The sequence below is a fragment of the Gossypium hirsutum genome, chromosome D12 (assembly GCF_007990345.1).
Source record: "Gossypium hirsutum isolate 1008001.06 chromosome D12, Gossypium_hirsutum_v2.1, whole genome shotgun sequence".
NCBI classification, from domain to species: Eukaryota; Viridiplantae; Streptophyta; class Magnoliopsida; order Malvales; family Malvaceae; genus Gossypium; species Gossypium hirsutum.
The window spans coordinates 40356662-40372825 of record NC_053448.1 but is presented as its reverse complement, the minus strand read 5'-3'; positions in this window follow the sequence as shown (position 1 = coordinate 40372825).

Sequence of the window (16164 nt, the reverse complement as noted above, 5' to 3'; positions counted from 1 at the left end):
GTTGAAGAAGATGAGTACTACCCTATGATGAGCAATATCAATTGGGATTTTCTTCAACAAGTGCTTGATGTTGTGACAAACCTTAAACCCCAAACCTCAGACCCTAAACCCCAAACCCCAGACCCTAAACCATAAACCCTAAACCCTAAACCCTAAACCCTCAGCCCTGAGCCCCGAGCCTCGAGCCCTGAGCTCTGAGCCTTGACCCCTGAGCTCTGAGCCTTGACCCCAGACCCAGACCTAAAACCCTAGACCCAGACCTAAAACCATAGACCCTAAACCCTAAACCCTCAACCCTCAACCCCAGACCCCAGACCCTAAACCCTCAGCCCTGAGCCTTGAGCCCTGAGCCTTGAGCCCCGAGCCCCGAGCCTTGAGCCCTGAGCCCTGAGCTTTAAGCCCTAAGCCCTGAACCCTGAACCCTAAAAACTTTAAGCCTTAAACCTTAAGCCCTAAGCCTTAAAACCTAAACCTTAAACCCTAAACCCTAAAACCCTACCCTTCAAGCACTTCCTTCTGAAGGTTTACACCATGATCAGAAACCTTATCTTCATTTGCCTAAAATGTGATATTATTTTGTTTAATATTCAACCTGCCATCATCATCAACAGCACTAACCTTTTTCCCCAGATGTTCTTTGGAATCTCGAATATCACTTGTCTTCCCCAAAGTGCTTGTAGAGGGAAAATTGACTAAAATAGCCGTTGTTATTTCTATTACCATTTTCAAGACAATGTTCTGCAGTCCGTAGTAAATCAATAATTGATGAAGTTAACTGCTCATTCAGCTCCACTCCAGATGTTTCTTGAGAGGAAACATTCATGCTGTCTGCATTTTTATCCCATGATTTACCAGCAACAACACTCTGCTTTAGATGCTCATCATATACACATTCAACAGAGAAGTTTCGATCTTGAACAACCTCATACCAAACAGAAGGTTTTTGTGTTGTATCATTGCCCATAGAAGATTGCTCAACAACAGGGGCATTTCTTTGTGGAGAATCTATTACGGAAGCCACATTCGACTTAGGAATCTCTCCAGTAGCCACACAAGCAAGCAAATTTATTCCAGCACCATCCGCAACTGGCATGCATGCATTTGCTTTAGTGTACTTAACAAAACTATCAATTAGAGTATTTATGGACTTCAAAGAAGCCCTCTGCATCTTTCTTGATTTAATTTCATTTCCAGAAGATGAGGAAGTAACTTTTCTGACTTCGATTATTTTCTTAAGATCTTCTCCGGTTCTACAGTATTATTCTTCATCAGGAACAGCTGCAGGTGAACTCTTTCCCTCATCAGACCCAGTCAGCAGATCTTTTACATCATTGCTCTACCAGGATTCCTTATTTACAGCAGTCATAACATTTTCTTGGTAAGTACCACTCTTCTCCTTCATGTTATGTTGTTCCTGCTTCTCTGAAAGCACAGGAGAATAAGCTTTACTGTTTGTAACCAATTGATCTTCAAGAAATCCTCCACTGACACTTTGTGTTGGACTTCTACCTCGATTTGGGATTTTTACAATGAACTTATTACCATTACCCTCAACGATAAGAGCATCCAATTTTGTCTGGGCCTAAAAAACACACACGTGCTACACTCCATTTTTTTGTGGTTTTTAAAATCCCCTGCTTCATGGGAGATTGATTTTGAGGTATGAATCTTGAACTTTTTCTTTGTCTTTGTCTGTCTTTGCCTTTTCATTTCTATTTTGGTTTCAGATCAATGTTTTTTTTTGCTTTTATTTCAGTGGGTTCATTTCTCTGCCCTTTCTTTGTTGCGATTTTTGTAACCCTTGCTTCATTGGAGACTGATTTCAGGTATGAATCTTTGCTTTAACATTTGTGTTTTCACTTTTTTTCGTCTCTTTTTTTTAGCGTGGTGTGTTTAGTAGTATGGGTTTGGGGTGTTGTTGGTTCAGGTTTGTAGTCTTGGTCAAACCAAAGTAAAGTCTCTTATTTCCTTTCCCTTTTATCTCACTTAAGATAATGCTTTAAACTTTTTCGGCTGGCTTTCTTTCTAAATTGACAGTCATGATAGCCTACTGGTCTCATGTATAAAAATATGCTTTCTAGTCTGATGTACTGCAAAAGATAAATCTCTGATTGGCTAGGTTATAAGTACTATGAAGCCAGTATCCCAATTGTTAAGTCAATTAGCACGAAATCGGCACACATGAATGACTTTAATTAAATAATTCCCTGGGAAACTCTACAATAATTAGTTTAATCGATAGGTCTGTGCTCTGTGCTCTGTAAATCCGTTAATGAGATAGATATGTCCTTGGAATATGTAGTACTCTTCTTGTCCACAAATGACTCTTTAATTAGCATCTTTAATTGTTAAGACATAAATTGGGTCATACATGATTAAATTAAATAATAAAATATAAAATTATATTTAATAATTCATTTTAGAGTATTTCATTAATAATTTTGATTTTAATTAATTATTTAAATTAAATAAATTTTTTTCTTTAGTCTTTTAAATTATTAATTTATTTTGGACAGGTCTGATAGCTTTATTGGATTACAAAAACCGTTCAAATTGAAGACTAAGTCAACCCAATTTCAACTACACATGGCTGTCCATATAAATCATTTTTTGGTTTAATTGCACAAGGTCCTTGCAATGTTAAAGAAATTAGAGATTTACTCGAGGATTTACATTTGACCGAATCTCAGTCCTGAGTTGTTATGGCATTTAAATTACTTAAAAATCAATCAAAATTAAACTCAAAATCAACTAATCATGGTCGGCCACTCATCGAGGAAGCTTGAAGAGGCTAAACCTCTCTATTTTTAGCAAACTACTCTCATCTCTTCATCTATAAATAAAACTTATTTCACCATTTCTAAGCATCCTCGCATCCCTCATCCCTCATCATTCTCTCTTTTCTTTCAATTCTTTTTAGCATTTTCCATTCCCCATGCCTAGCATCATCTCTTCATAGAGATTTTAGCTATTAAGCCTCTTAAATAGCCCTTGGCCAGCCACCTTGGAGAGCCATCAGCAAAGGAGCAAAGGGAAGGAACGAAAGAGCCCTCATCGATCAGAGTATTAGGTTACAGCCACTTTGATTTGGGTTTAATATTGCTTTTCTTTGATTTAATCTGAAAATGTTTGCTATGTGTTCTTTGTTCTTCATGCTTATGATGTTTGTGCCTCAATCGATCATGTTTTCAATTAAAATCGGTCATGTTCTTCTTTGCTATGTATATTTTCGGCCCGCTCCCTCCACCGCCTTAGCCCCCATCTTCTTAAAGTATGTTTTTTTAATAAATAAAACTTGATGGGCCATAAAAGTTGAAAGGATATGTTTTAATACACCTTAACAAAAGTGTTTATTTATGTATGCTATTTTTGATATGCACGGTGTTTGAAATGCATAGTTATAGCCCGACAGCCCATTTGATAAAAGGTTGTAATTTTATAAATACGGCCTGCGTGTCATACCTTACTACTTTTCTCTTGTATTTCTCTTCTCATCTTACTCCCTCGTATGTAAAACGAGTTTCTACATATTGTAATCTGCAAGAGTTGCTGTGGGCTAGCCGAGAAGGAAGATGGGCCAACAAGTGTGGACTGATAGCTTCAAAACCGGCTTACACCTTTAGGTTTCTTTTGGTTCACCCACTGGCTTGGGTTGTGCCACCTTAGTTTATGGGCTATAACTATCGCATTTATTTATTGCTTTATTCATGTATGAGATGCTATAGATGTCAAAAGTATGCCAAATTTTAAGCATGTTAAAATTTGATAATATTGAACCACATTAATTGATGAGATCAATTAAATGGCTAAATGGACTAAAGTAAACCATAATTGGAAAGATGGAATGATCTTAATAAAATCCCTCTATTAAAATATTAAGTCAACATAGCCTTCCAATTTTGCCCTCATTAAGGCCTCGATCAATACTGTGTAGGTTCTGCTAAAGCGAAGTACTAATATTTATCTTGGTTAAACGGAAAGAATAAACAAGTGATATTTGCTGGTTAAAATTGGTTAATGACTTAACTAGGTTATTCTAATAGGATTAGAAACCTAGAGGCGAGTAATTTGGATAAATCATAAGATGATTAGAACAACAGTTGTTTACCAAATTTTAGGAATTACATATGATGTAATTAGCAAAGTGTTGCTTACCTAGATAACCGTAATCTGAAGAGTAAAGCCAAAGCTGACTTAAGAGGAGGTAAAATATGGATCCTTAACCCACTTGAAATACTTTTCGAGAAAGTCTTTCCGAAACTAATCTATGAGGGTATTAGTTTTGTAATAAAATAGTGGGAACATCATTTAATTAAGTCCTTTTAATGATTGATATAAATTTGATAAATTTTTACACGCATAATTTCATTGTTGTAGATATATTATGGCTGCAAACACAAATACACTATCATTACGATCGGACCTTGAGAAGGACAAGTTGAATGGTTTAAATTTTCTTGACTGGTTCCGTAACTTGAGGATTGTCCTCAAACAAGAACGAAAATTATATGTCATTGAACAACCAGTTCCTAACGAACCACCAGCTAATTCCTTGAGGGCTGATAGAGATGGTTACAAGAAGCATCTCGATGACATGGTAGACGTTGGATGTCTTCTGCTTGCCACTATGAATCCTGAGCTTCAGAAGCAACATGAGGACATGGTTGCTTATGAAATGATTGTGCACCTGAAAGAACTTTATCAAGGGCAAGCACGGCAAGAGAGGTTCAATATCTCTAAGGCCCTATTCCAATGTAAGCTAGCTGAAGGAAGCCCAGTAGGACCTCATGTCCTTAAGATGATTGGCTATATTGAAAGCCTGTCTAAGCTTGGGTTTCCATTGAGCCAAGAGTTGGCCACTGATGTTATTCTGCAATCGTTGCCGGATAGCTATAGCCAGTTTCTCCTCAATTTCAATATGAATGAAATTGATAAGACTCTACCACAGTTGCTCAGTATGTTACGAACTACTAAAGGCAACATGAAAAAGGTTGGACCCAAGCCTATACTGATGGTCCGTAATAATAAGGGCAAGGGAAAGGCCAAAGTTCAGACAAAGCCCAAGGGAAAAGGTAGGCCCAAGACTGGAAAAGTTAAGGCTGCATTGAAGCCTAAAGGAGGGGTGGCTAAGGAAGGAAACTGTTTTCATTGTGGTGTGACTGGACATTGGAAGCGGAACTGCCCTATCTATCTTGAGGAAGTCAAGAAGGCCAAAATAAGCGGAACGTCTGCTTCAGGTATTTATGTTATTGGTTAGGTTCCCGGCGGTGCTCCGACAATCCATCCCGGTGAGGTATCCCAGAATATACGAAAACGATGAATCGAGTCCCTCCCCAATACCAAAGGTAGAATTCGAATATCATTATATGTTCGGTACCCAACAATGAATGAGTTGTCCCCGGTCCCTCCCCAATCCAAGGGTAGAATTCGGATAGCCAACAATGGATGAATCCTCCCGGTCCCTCCCCTTTTGCAACAAGAGCCTCCATCACCTTGGTGGCTCGGATGTGTGGGAGCCTCAGACACCATCGGTAACCTTGATGCTTGGATGTGTGGGAGCCTCAGACACCATCGGCACCTTGGTGCATGGATGTGCGGGAGCATCGGACACAATCGGAAAACTAGGCCCTTGGTTGTGGGGAGCCTCGGAGACCATCGGCACTTCGGTGCTATGATGTGAGGGAGCCTCGGACACTGTCGGCAACCTAGGCCCTTGGTCGTGTGGGAGCCTCGAGCACCATCGGCACATTGGTGCTTGGATGTGCGGGAGCCTCGAGCACCATCGGCACCTTGGTGCATGGATAAGCAGGAGCCTTGAGCACCAAAGCTAAAGTTGGGCCCCTGTTGGTGCAGGAGCGTCGGGTAAAAAAAGTGTCCCCATTTCAGACACATGAATGTCACTTGGTAGCGCATTGACCAAGTTTTTTTAGCTCTTTAGGGGGGAGGTGATATTGAACGAGCAGGGGTTGCCCAGGGCACGGCCCACGCCCACCGTATGCCCGGACGTCGGTGCCCCCCACCACCGGTTAGGTTTCTGGCAGTGCTCCGGCGATCCGTCCCTGCGGTGCTCCGTCGAACCGTTTCGTCGGTGCTCCGGTGAACCGTTCTGGTAGCATAGGCCCTTGGTCGTGCGGGAGCCTCGGGCACCACCGGCACCTCGGTGCTAGGATGTGCAGGAGCCCCAGACACCAACAGCAAACTAAGCCCTTGGTCATGCAGGAGCCTCGGGCGCCATCGGCACCTCGGTGCTTCGATGTGCGGGAGCCTCGGGCGCCATCGGCACCTCAGTGCTGGGATGTGCGAGAGCCTCGGGCACCATCGGCAACCTAGGCCCTTGGTCGTGCGGGAACCTCGGGCACCATCGGTACCTCGGTGCTATGATGTGCGGGAGCCTCGGACACTGTCGGCAACCTAGGCCCTTGGTCGTGCGGGAGCCTCGAGCACCATCGGCACCTTGGTGCTTGGATGTGCGAGAACCTCGCGCACCATCGGCAACCTAGGCCCTTGGTCGTGCGAGAGGCTCAGGCACTATCGGCAAACTAAGCCCTTGGTCGTGCATGAGCCTCGGGCACCATCGGCAAAATAGGCCTTGGTAGTGCGGGAGCCTCGGCCACCATCGGCCCCTAGGTGCTGGGGTGTGCGGGAGCCTCGGACACCATCGGCAAACTAGGTCCTTGGTTGTGCGGGAGCCTCGGGCACCATCGGCACCTCGGTGCTATGATGTGCGGGAGCCTCGGACACTGTCGGCAACCTAGGCCCTTTGTCGTGCGGGAGCCTCGAGCACCATCGGCACCTTGGTGCTTGGATATGCGAGAACCTCGCGCACCATCGGCAACCTAGGCCCTTGGTCGTGCGAGAGGCTCGGGCACTATCGGCAAAATAGGCCCTTGGTCGTGCGGGAGCCTCGGCCACCATCGGCCCCTAGGTGCTGGGATGTGCGGGAGCCTCGGACACCATCGGTAAACTAGGCCCTTGGTCGTGAGGGAGCCTCGGGCACCATCGGCACCTCGGTGCTATGATGGGCGGGAGCCTCGGACACTGTCGGCAACCTAGGCCCTTGGTCGTGCGGGAGCCTCGAGCACCATCAACACCTTGGTGCTTGGATTTGCGGGAACCTCGGGCACCATCTGCAACCTAGGCCCTTGGTCGTGCGAGAGGCTCAGGCACCATCGGTAAACTAAGCCCTTGGTCGTGCGGGAGCCTCGGGCACCATCGGTAAAATAGGCCCTTGGTCGTGCGGGGGCCTCGGCCACCATCAGCACCTCGGCCCTTGGTCGTGCGTAGTCTCGAGCACCATCGGCACCTTGGTGGCTCGGATGTGCGGGAGCCTCGGGCAGCATCGGCACCTCGGTGGCTAGGAGGTGCGGGAGCCTCGGACACCATCGGCAACTTGGTGCTTGGATGTGCGGGAGCCTCGGGCACCCATCGGCACCTTGGTGCCTGGGATGTGCGGGCTAAAGAAGAGTGTCCCCATTTCAGATAGTCGAATGTTTCCTGGTAGCATATTGACGAAGTTTTTTTAGCTCTTTAAGGGGTAGAGATCCGCTACCCCCCGGCGTGCCCCCCCTCCGAGCCGAGGTGGGGTGCATCTAGCCCCCCATGGGGGTCGGGTCGTCCCGCAACGACTCACCACGGGGGTGAGTCGGTCGCCGGCGGTAGTGGCCGGGGTGACAATTTTTCGGCCGGTCAAGCCCGTGCCCATAGAAATGTAGCCAACGACTCCAGGACCAAGTTCCCTATTCGGGCAAAGATCTCTTAGGGTGGCTTATGCATTGCTATGGGCTCGAGCTTGGCTTGCCCTTTCGCCCCCGTCACGTTTAGGGACGCCTTGTGCATCCCAAGTCGGAGACTAGTTTCAGGGAGATTCAATTTTCTCGAAGATTGATTTTAGGTCTAGGTACTATCAGTTGAAGGTGAAGGATGTCGATGTTATGAAGACGACTTTTAGGACTCGTTAAGGGCATTTCAAGTTTCTTGTCATGCCATTTGGGTTGACGAATGCACCTGCCGCATTTATGGACATGATGAACCGTGTATTCCATTCCTATCAGGATTGGTTCGTTGGGGTTTTCATAGATGATATATTGGCCTATTCTCGATTGGATGATGAGCACGACAGGCATTTGAGAGTGGTTCTTCATGTTTTAGGAGAGATGTAGTTGTATGCTAAATTGAGCAAGTGTGAGTTATGGCTTCATGAGGTGGTTTTTCTTGGTCAAGTTATTTTAGATTGGAAGCCGTTAAGGACTGTGTCAGAGGTTAGGAGTTTCTTGGGCTTAGTTGGTTACTATCGTCATTTCGTAGAGGGTTTTTTAAGTATTACTGCTCCGTTGACAAAGTTGCTTCAGAAGAACTCTGCCCTTGAGTGGATTGATGAAAGGCAGAAGAGTTTTGAGAAGCTGAAGTTAGTTTTAACTGAAGCGGCAGCACATTATGGAAAATAACACATTTAATCATATATCTTTCTCATATGAATCTCATATCATCATTTAAACTCAAATTCACCTTTCATTCATATGGCATCTGCCAATTTCACATATGTAACTTTATAAATCACATCTTATTCATTTGTTCATGTTTCATTTGCACATTTTCATATTTCATTTCCATATATATCACGTAACATTCTTTGCACATACATTTACCTTTCATTTTCAAACATTGTATACATTTCAACGTACCTGAATCGGAATGTCATTCACTTAATCATTTATTTCTCGGAATGCCCGTTGAACCGTTCGAAATCAATAAGGATACTCGGATAACTCAGAAAGCTCGTACAATGCCAACATCCCAGACGTGGTCTTACATGTAATCAAATATCGATGCCACTGTCTCAGACAGGGTCTTACACGAAATCAGATACGATGCTAATGTCCCAGACATGGTCTTACATGTAATTCTCAAATTGATGCCAACGTTCTAGACGTGGTCTTACACGATAACACATATCGGAATCCTATGTCACGACATATGTATCCTAACTATTCTTATGGTTCGTACGGGGCTTTTCAGACGTCGTCACATTATCGAAACTTTCTCTTATTCATATATTCTGCTTCTCGAACAATTCAATATCATAATAACATATATATAACTTATTCAAAATACATATATTTGCATTACCATTCGACATTGAATTCAATCACACAAATAATATGCATTTACAACATGATTTTGTAACGTCTATTAAAACACAAACTTACCTCGTTCGCAGTAACAACAAATTAAGTCGACTAATCCAATACTTTGACTTTCCCTCGATCTAGATCCGAATTCCGCTTTTTCCAATCAAATTAATATCAAAATTAACTTACTTATTCAACATTTCATTCAATTTCATCCAAGAAGACATAATTTGGACATTTTTCATTTTAACCCCTAACATTTCAGATTTTTATAATTTAGTCCCTATTTCAAAATAACACAAAATATGCAAAATCTCATCAAACCCATGTTAGGCTGAATTTACCTTAGGTCCTTAGCAGCCCATTAATTTCATTTATTTCACATTTAGGCCCCTCAATTCACAAATTTCACAATTTAGTCCTTAAATAACATTTTTATCAAAAATCACTTAATTAAACATAATAATCTATCAACAAAGATTTATTTTTTATCATCAAACAACAAATTCATCATATTATCAACAATGGAAAATCTCAAAATCTTCATTAAATCCAAAAATTAAGGTATGGGTTTACTAGTATTCGAAGCAACGATATCAAAAACGTAAAAATTATCAAAAACTGAACAAAGAACATACTCGAATTAAGCTTCCTAGGTGCCGAAACTTAAAGCTTCAACAATGGTGTTATTCTTCTCACATTCGGCCAACAATAAGATGATAATGCATGCCTTGCTTTTAATGTTTTGTTTTTATTTATTTATAATTTAACACATAATTTACCATTTTAACCATTATAAAATAATATAAAAACTATATATTAAAAGCCTAATGCCGTCCACTCAATTTTATAATGGCCAAATTTTGTTTTAAGGACTTCACAATTAATAAACCATAGCAAATTAGTGCTTTAACAATTAGATTGCCACTTTTGCATTTTACGCGATTAAGTCTTTTTTACAAATCAACACTTAAACGATAAAATTTTCATACGAAAATTTCACACATATCAATTCACATACATTAAGCACGAAAAACAATATTAAAATATTATTCTGGCTCAAATTTGTAATCCTAAAACCACTGTTTCGACTAGGGTCTAAATCGGACTGTTACAGGGTCTATATAAAGATTGTAATTGGACATTTGTAAGGTTACTTTACCAACTTTATTGATTTTAATATTTTATGAAATATTCCAGACTTTGTGAGTTTTCAACTCTCATTGTTCTTCGGGATTCAATTTGACTTATCTAGTTTAGCTAGTGGTGTCAAACTTGTTTCTTCTTCGAACTTATCACTCATCCAAGTGTGGCGTTTACCTTTATACTGTTTGGTTCCTATCTCTCTAGATAGCGGGTCACGGTTCTATCCAACTATCCGTCAATCACCTTAAAACTTTTAATAATCTGGTCCTTAATTCCTATTAAGGGTTTATTCTTGTTTTAAGTTTGTTTATATCCATCTTTCCATCATTTTAAACTTGTTTTATCTGCTGCCAAAACAACTATCTTTTTATAACTTAGCAATTTTGTTAAACCAAAACAAGAACTACTTAATTTGACGATCAGGCGTTCAATAACTCAATTACAATCCGTAAGTGGGTTCATTTCATTTGGTATTAGATCTTTTCAAATTAAGTAACTTTTTATCGTTTTCATACTTCTGAGATTGAAAAGAAGTAAAAAAATCGAGTTAAAAAAATCGAGATTGGTGAGAATTTTTGAATTTGGTGAGGTTCATATTCTATTTAATTTTTCTCTTGTTTTCTACTCCTTTGCTGAAACATGCCTCAAAAATTTTTTGAGTTTGAATTCCAAATGTGGGAGAAAGAAATGAGAATGATTTTATGATCTGAATTCCAGCAAATACAAAAAGAGTTAGGTCGTAAAGAAGCAAGATCATCAAGGAATCCATCATCTAATGATTTCTTGAGAAGAGATCCATATTGAGATTCCTATTCATCAAGGAATTCGAGTCAAAATAAAGCAAACCATGAGTTTGAAGCCTTTTGAGGTGACAAGTGAGAAGGCACGAGTAATTTTTCGTATGCACCGAAGCACTCATCTATAGAGGTTCATTTACAAAGGGTTGATTGTGTCTCAAATATAACTCTTCCCCATTTTAGTCCACGCCTATCTTGTCATGAAAGATTGAGACAAAAGGAACTTGAAAGAAAAGAGAGACAAGAGTTTTTAATGAGAGAAAATGAGCCAAAAATGAAAGAAATTGAAAGAAAAAGAGAGCTTGAACGAAAAAAGAAAGAAAAAGATTGTGAGCAAGAAAAGAATTTTGAAAAAGAGTTCGAGAGTGAAAGGGAGGAAAACAAGAGAAAAAGACAAGAAAATAAGAAAGATGAATGTTTTAATGAAATTGAAGAAATAAAAGAAAGAGTGGAAAAAGAGAAAGAGCTAGAAAAAGAAATGAGTGAAGAAAATGGTCAACCACAAGGGGGGAATATTTTTGCTAACCGATATTCAAATCTCCCTTTTAATCTTTCTTCATTTTAAGTTTGTAAAGCTTCAACCATTGACAAGCCCCAACTCCATTACCTACCCGTCGAATGATGATTTCAATTGGTTGAAAAGGGTAAGCTGGAAAGTCCAAATGTTTTTGACATTTCCAAAGGTAAGAAAGGTAAGGAACTTATTGAAACCAATCGGAGTGGAACTCTTTAACTCTCGTTGCCAAGCCTGTTCATATTGTTAATCTTAAAAAAATTCTTTACAAAGACTTGTTTAGTTGTTATACATTGATTGGAGTTGTCGAATTTGATTTGAATAGTGACTTGAAGAATTTCTTTCATCATTTGATATGTGTTAAATTGCAAGATAACTTGAGCCTTATTGCTGAATCTATTTTGAAGTTGATTGTTGTATGTGATTCACAATTGACACAAGAAGATTTTAATTTATTCAATTTTGGATGCCATGAGAGTTCTTTAATTTCATGTAAGCAGATTTTACGGATATCATTGTCTATTCGAGGAAATTTTGAAAGTATTGATGGTTTGTACGTACATATGCCTAAATCCTATTTGTGCAGCATGTTTGCATTGTTGCTGAACAAAAGGCTTTCATTGTATTTGAAAATAAGCAAGAAAAACCATGTGTTTAAACCTGGAGCATGTTTTCCCAAGTTATTGATGTTAGACGATGAACAACATAATTTTATTTTGTCTAAACACGTTGGCCAGTTTCATTTGCTCCATGATTTAACACTAGTTTTGAAAATAATATTTTTGAACTCTGATGATGGACAAAGTCAAAATCATCTCTTTGGTTGCAGAAATTATTGTGCTACATTGTGGTTAAGAGAATTTAAGCTTGTCTTGCATTCTCGATTACTTCAAGTTTCTTCTATGTTTCTAGCTATGAAATTTTTGAGTAAGATTGAAGAGGTAAGAGAAAACTTTGTTTTTGATCCCGGAGATTATTGTTCTATATTATTGTTCAAGGGATTCGAGCGACGGAACTTTGTTTTCCAATATTATAACCTTCAAATGCTTTGCTAATCTGATTTGTTGCCATCTATGAAGTTTTTGACTCAATCTGAAAAGGTAAGACCCACTTATAAATTAGACATTGTCATTGGGTTATGCATTCCGTTCTTGAGTAGGATATCGAAAAGTTATTTTGTGTCTGTAATTTATAAAGTCACTAAACTATTCCTTTCTTGTGTAGGTGACAATTTCAAACGGTACCCTTCTAAAAAGGGAGGGTATGCAAATAACCTTCTTTTTTTTCAAACCATTTGTGATTTTCAAAATTCTGGAAGCGACTTTGTCAGGACCATATACATAGGGGTTCGTGAACATGAAAGATTTTTCACAAGCAAATCGCCTTATTTGAGGACAAATTGTTTTCAAGAGGTAGGGTATGATGTGATCTCGGCCGCATCATGTCACGACACAATTCGACGACATTAGAATTGGCCCAAGTGCAAAATGAAGTTTTAATTTCTCAGATTGTTAAGTTGGTTGTTGGAATTATTGAGCAATCATGGAATTACGATTCAAGCATGCCATGCAACCTACTTCCAACTCAATTATAGCTCAATATTAGTTTGTTTTAGCTTAAAGTTTATTTGCTGTAACAAAAGAGCTAATTCGGTTCTAGCTAGTTACTTAGTCAGTCAAATTTAAGTTTCATAATTATTTCATGGTTTTAACATTAATAATCTGAGCTTTAAATAAGTCCTAATTTGAACATTTTAAATATGTTTTAAACTTATTAATTCTGTCCAATTTCATACAGCTTTATTATTTGTTTTAATTAGGACGACATGTTTATTCCTGATCTATTAAATATGTTCTTGTTTGGACATAATTAATACATGTTAAGAAGTCAGCTTTCTTAAATGTGTATTAGTCTATTACATCTTTATTTGTGTGATTAATCAAGTGTTTATTGTGTCTTTTCAGGTTGTCTCAAGGTTCGGCTGAACATTCATGTATGTTCAGATTCATTGGAGTCATTTAATTAAGACATGAACCAGGATGTGCATGCATATAGAGCTGCTGTTTGCTCTCTCTCAAGCATCTCTTCATGGCTGAGCATGCATTGTATGCCCAAGGGGGGAAAGTAACTATTTGGCTAATATATGAACAAATCAAGGGTTATGTGCTTTATAAATTCGGCCATTGAAGTGTGTCCTACATGCATCGAATAGGGGAATGAACTATCAAGATCCATGACAACAATTCATGCACTCAAAGCCATTAATACGTCTCATAAATTGGAGGTGTATGGTTCATGCAAGAGACATTCGACCAAGGGGGATGGATATGAATTAAAGATGCACAATTCATGGAACAAGGAGCTTTCTTATTGGTTACGCATGCATAAATGGTTTTGGGAAAGAACATGTTTATTTAGCCATACATGAACTCACAATATTCATGAACAAAATTTTAATGATTTTGTGTGAACATGTTTAAGGCTAGTGTGAACTCCTTTAGTGCCGAATCTAATTAGTCATCTTAGGGTCTATATAAAGATTGTAATTAGACATATGTAAGGTTGCTTTTACCAACTTTATTGATTTTAATATTTTATGAAATATTTCAGACTTTGTGAGTTTTCAACTCTCATTGTTCTTCGGGATTCAATTTGACTTATCTAGTTTATCCTAGTGTGGCATTCACCTTTATACCGTTTGGTTCATATCTCTCTAGATAGCGGGTCACGGTTCTATCTAGCTATCCGTCAATCACCTTAAAACGTTTAAGAATCGGGTTCTTAATATCTATTAAGGGTTTATTCTTGTTTTAAGTTTGTTTATATCCATCTTTCCATCATTTTAACCTTATTTTATCTGCTGCCAAAACAACTATCTTTTTATAACTTGGCAATTTTGTTAAACCAAAATGAGAACTACTTAATTTGATGATCGGGCATTCAATGACTCAATTACAACCCGTAAGTGAGTTCATATCAGGTTTTAGAAGGCATTTAGGATGAATTAGTTACATCAAACCCCTAATTTTTTATTTATAGAAGTCTTGGTAGCCCAATTTAGGTCTTCGACACATCCTAGGTCTTCATATAAGTTTGATTGCATGGACAAAAATAACCCTAAATTACTTAGGTAGGACATCAACTTGTGTCACGCCATACCCTTGTATGGTACGACACAACACACAAATCCTACCTTATGTCATATGTTTTGTGCTTTGACGCTTCGGGGAGCTTGTGCATCACTCGTCCTTCGCTTCCACGTCAATTGGGTCTTTATATCTTCATCCTACACACTCAATTGAACATATTAGTACTACCTAATGCCTATTGTGTCACAACACTTACAAAATGTGTTAAAAATAATTGTTTTATTAAATTTTAATCCTAAGGCCTAATTACCTAAACCAAAATATAAAATCCTAAATTGCATGGAAAACAAGCCCCTTAAGTGTAGAATTGACTCGAATTGACTAATACATTTGACGACAGGTCACCTTTCAGTTTCAAAGTTTAAGTATTGCTTGAACTTGGTAAGTGTTAGGCCCATAACAGGGCTCGGTAAGGGAGTTGGTCCAAATACGAGTTAAGGTGGAGATTTGTGGGAGAATGCCTCTTATTTTGACCAAACAACATGTGACGTCTCGACGAGCAACACATCTTCGTCCCGACAAAGCGATGGCCACTTCGTCTTGACGAGCAACAAGGCTTCGTCTCGATGATACGACAGTTCCTCACGTCCCGATGACATATCAAGCCACGTCACGACATGCAGTCTAAGTTTTTTGGCTTTTCTCCCAGTTAAACTCTATTTTTAGTTTTTCACTTAAACTCTGGTTATGTAACACCCCGAACCTAACCTAGACGTTATGGCCAAACCTGGAAATGCTACGTAAAACGGTTGAAATTCCAGTTTTCGTAAATTTTATAAAGTGTCATAAATTTTATTAATAAAAAAACCTCGGTTTAGTAAAAACACATCTAACTTTACTTTTTAGTTGAAAATGCTATTTGCTTACATTTTCTAAAACAAATATTCTGCAGCGGTAATTTAGATCGTTGTGTTTTGGAAAAACCAACTTATTTTCTTGAAATCAGTTGTTTTGTAGGAAACAAGCATTTTTGGTAAAATGTTTTTAACAATATCATAAAAAAATAGAAAATAAATCCAAAAAAAAACTAAACTAGTTCAAAATAGTCCAAATATTACAAAACCCTTAAATCTAAATTTAAATGAATCAAATAAAATAAATTTATTATAACCGAGCTCCCGTGGCACCAACCCGCCTAAGTCTGAGGATTAATTGAAAATATCAGACAAATAGAAAGTGAGTTTTCAAAACTCAGTATGTAACAAATAACTCAAACAAATAATTTATATCAGACATATTTAACAAAAACAGAGTCATAAAGAGCAGTACTGATACAAACATATTTTTCCTACCCCCATCCGCTACACACCAACTCCGACCATCCCAACACACCACATGGGGTATGAAACACCCATCTAACCCTACACACCCCTTAGTGTCGATATGACACTTTACAGAATAATTGCAGCTGAGCTGCCAGTTTAGTAGGC